The 4390-nt window shown below is 41.7% G+C and overlaps 1 pseudogene; it reads right to left on the bottom strand.

Annotated features, from left to right (window-relative positions):
* Window positions 1-3777: 3777 nt before the first annotated feature.
* Window positions 3778-4390, bottom strand: LOC122106216 (annotated as a pseudogene).

Raw genomic sequence — 4390 nt, 5'->3', positions numbered from 1 at the left:
TATCTATGTTTGTTTATATTTGCATTATTATATATCATGTAACATGTACAGAATACCTATATCAAATATATCACCTTCTATGCATGTATAAATATATACACACCCACAGAGAGGAATCATTTTCTGTGATAAATCCCAAGGAAATCCTGCCATTATCAACAGCATTTCTGAACCTGGAAGACATCCTACTAGTGAAATAAGTCAGATGATGAGACAGATATGAATACATCCATTTACACATGGGAAATAAAACAACTGTGCTGTGTAGGCGCGCGCGCACACACACACACACACACACACACACAGACACACACACACACACACACACACACACACACACACACACACACACCAACCCACCAAGAATGCTCAAACTTCACTGCGGTCGGTCCATCCTCCCTCAGACCACCTCACCTCCTCTTCACTGATAATGTACCCATATCTCCTGCCTCTTGCCTCCACCATTGATTCAGATCATGTATATTTTCCATTTTCCTCTTTTTCATATTTTAGGGCTTAAGTTCAATGCTGACTCCTTCAAGATTCCTTCTTTGCATCATGCCTCATATGCAAGTAAGAAATACAAAATATGAAATTTCCAGGTAGATAATCCAAGTTATATTAAGCATTTGAAAGCAACCATGTATTATTCTATGTAATACAAAGATAGCAATACAGTTCAAACAGACCCCAAATCTCAGTTGTACAGAACAAAAATATCATTAATGAAAATGCAGCTTTGATTCTGACTTCAGTATTCTTTCTTTATTTTTTTAATTGTCAGGGTTGTGTATAAAGGGGTTTCAGTTACATAAGTAAGCTAATGACTACATCTCTGTCAACTTTGTTTCTTTTTTTTTTATTATTATTGTGAGACTACCTTACAGAGGGGTTACAACTACATGGGCAAGATAAAGAGTACATTTCTTATCAAGCATTGTAGCCTCCTCCTTTGATTCCCCTTCATATCCCTTCCATTCCTCCCTCCGCCCCCCCCCCCCCCACGCAATCCTCCCCGCCTCCCCCCCACCAAAGTTGTAAAGTTCATTTTCGACATAACGACTTGTACATCTCATTGTTGCAATGGGTCCACCTGTATCCCTATTTAAACGATTTGTTTTTCCCCTTCCCCTCCACAAATTATACCGACATTAAATACAGTGAAAGCAGGGGTTAAACTGGGGGAGGGACATACAAACAACAAAGAAATAATCTTATAAATCTGTTAGAAACAATCACATGAAAGAAAAAAAACATTTGAACACATATCTTAGGGTTCATTTCCCTAATATCACCTTATTTATTTATTTATTTTTATTGTGAAAATACTATAGAGAGGGGTTACAATTACATAGGCAAGATAATGAGTACATTTCTTATCAAGGATTGTTGCCTCCTCCTTTGTTTCCCCTTACCATTTCTTCCCATACTCCCTCCCCCATCCTCGCCCCCCCCCAAGGTTGTAAAATTCGTTTTTCTTTTTGTTTTTTGGGGTCCGGTCATGGGCCTGAACTATGGGCTGAGCGCTGTCCCTCAGCTCTTCAGCTCAAGGCTAGCACTCTACCACTTGAGCCATAGCACCACTTCCGGCTTTTTTTTCTGGTTATGTGGTGCTAAGGAATCGAACTCAGGGCCTCATGCATGCAAGGCAAGCACCTTCCCAGCCCCTAAAGTTCGTTTTTCTACGTAACGACTTGTTGTTTCATTTCTTCATACAATTCGTGTAGAACTTTATATGAAGATGTTGACGCTTCTCATTTGCTTTTTTTTTTTTTTTTTTGGCTTGTCCTGGAGATTGAAATCTAGGCATGGGTGCTGTCCCTGAGTTTCTTTTGCTCAAGGGCAGCACTGTACCTCTTGAGCCATAGCACCACTATGGTCTTTTTGGGGTAGTTTATTGGAGATAAGAGTCTCATGGAGTTTTCTGCTCAAGCTGGCTTCAAACCAGGATCCTCAGCTCTCAGCCTCCTGAATAGCTGGGATTAGAGGCATGAGCTAGATGTTGACTTTTATTATTTTTTTATTTTTTTTTGAGTCTGGTGGTGGGGCCTGAACTATGGGCCTAGGCGCTGTCCCTCAGCTCTTCAGCTCAAGGCAAGCACTCTACCACTTGAGCCACAGTGCCACTTCCAGCTTTTTTCTTTTTGTTTATGTGGTGCTGAGGAATCGAACCCAGGACCTCAGGCATGCAAGGCAAGCGCTCTACCACTGAGCCACCTTCCTAGCCCCTAGATGTTGACTTTTAACATGTCTCCATATTGTAAATTTTTGGGTTCATTTGTTTTTCCATTCGTTTACTGATTTCTTTAACTTCAACTCATGTCATTACCCTGCTCCTTACAGGGGAACTGAGGCAGAATGAGGCCCCCTAGGCTCCTCTGTAGAATTTATATCGAACCTTCTCTTGTCCTGGCCATCAAAAGTAAGAATACACAAATATGCTTTGAGGTGTTTTCTGATGGGTTTTATGAATATATATTAATTAGATATAAACAGGAAGAACTTTTTATGTGTATGCCGGTCATGGGGAAGAACTCAGGGCCTGGGCACTGTGTGTTCAAGGCAAACACTCTAACACTTGAGCCATAACTCCACTGCTAGATTGGTGGTGGCTAATTGGTGATAAGAGTCTTAGGAACTTTCCTGCTGATACTTGCTTCAAACTGTAATCCTCAGATTTCATTCTGTTGAGTAGCTAGGGTTATAGCAGTTAGTCTATGGCACCCAGCCCAGCAAGAACTTTTATCAGTGTATGTGGTGCTTGGAAGGGAATTGTAGCTCGTGCCTCGCACAGCCTGTGCTAGTGCTCTAACACTGGACTCCACAGCCAACCCAGGAACATTCTTAAAATTAAGGAATAGTAATATGCTTTGTGGTCACTTGTTTTCTAGGAGAGATAGACCACAGTGGACAGCCTATAGCACACATAGCTATGTTGATGCCCTTCCAGCCTCTGCATGAGTCCTTTCCTCTTAGACATAAAGTTGGCAAGAGAATATTCATTTCTCTTCTATGAATTCTTTTTTATATGCAGTGTGAGGGTTTGGACTAGTGGTTTTGCACTGGCTAGTTGAGCACTATACTACTGGAGCCAAGTCCCCTGTCCTTTAGCTAATATTATCTTTTTTTTTTTTTTTTGTGGTCCTGGGGCCTGAACTCTGGGCCTGGGCGCTGTCCCTCAGGTCTTTAGCTCAAGGCTAGCGCTCTTCCACTTGAGCCACAGTGCCACTTTCTGGCTTTTTTCTTTTTGCTTATGTGGTGCTAAGGAATCAAACCCAGGGTCTCATGCATGCAAGGCAAGTGCTCTACCACTGAGCCACCTTCCCAGCCCCTAATATTATCTTTTTATTATAATAACATTTATTCAGTTATTACATACTTATCAAGTATCTGACATAGACCAGGCAAACAGAACAGAAACAGGAATTACTTTTCATTCTTTCAGCAATGGCTACATCTTCATCATGAAAAAAAAATCAGCCTACTGAGTTCGCCTCCATCCATTGTTTGGTTAATCTTTACATATAGGTTTTTTTTTTTTTTTTTTTTTTGGTCGGTCGTGGGGCTTGAACTCTGGGCCTGGGCGTTGTCCCTAAGCTCTTCAGCTCAAGGCGAGCGCTCTACCACTTGAGCTACAGCGCCACTTCCGGTTTTCTGGTAGTTTATTGGAGATAGGAGTCTCACGGTCTCTCCTGCCCGGGCTGGCTTTGAACCACAATCCTCAGATCTCAGCCTCCTGAGGAGCTAGGATTACAGGCGTGAGCCACCAGCGCCCGGCTAGGTTTTAAGTGTGCTTTCATATACTGCATAATGTCATAGACTATTAACTAGTCCAAAGCATGTCTGAAAGATCATAGGACTTACCATTAGTTTAATTTCTGTTTGACAAAGCAGCACCCAATGAAGTAAAGCTCTTCCTTTTGGTGGCATGGAACAGTATGGTACTTGACTGCCAGACGTCCATTTTTAGAAAAAGCCAAAGCACTGGGATGTAGTATACCACATAGTGTACTTAACTGCAAACTTCTCAGGATGCAGTTTTCCTTGCATCCTGAACACAAAGCATCAGTTACAAGGAGCTTGTAAGTAACTACTGAAGATAAAAATGGAAGCATAGCCAATGATGAATATGTCTTCAAAGTATCATAATTGACTTTCAAGCAGCTTCTGAAGACCAAGTTTGCTGATATTCCAGAGTTGCTAGCTGTTGTTCCAAGCAGGATTGTTCCATTTATATTTAAGGCCTTTTCTAAGTGATTCAATTTTTTTCTATGATATGCATGACTACTTGTCTTCTAAGTTTTGCATCTCTTAGGGAAGGAGTTGGATGACCATGTGGGTATACCGCTATCTTGGTGTCCTCGGGCCCGGCGTCTCTCACCGGAACCAT

Source organism: Dipodomys spectabilis, unplaced genomic scaffold, assembly GCF_019054845.1.
Source record: "Dipodomys spectabilis isolate Male_0828 unplaced genomic scaffold, ASM1905484v1 ptg000039l, whole genome shotgun sequence".
NCBI classification, from domain to species: domain Eukaryota; kingdom Metazoa; phylum Chordata; class Mammalia; order Rodentia; family Heteromyidae; genus Dipodomys; species Dipodomys spectabilis.
The sequence above is the reverse complement of the archived record's forward strand: the minus strand, read 5'-3'. Positions and strand labels throughout refer to the sequence as shown.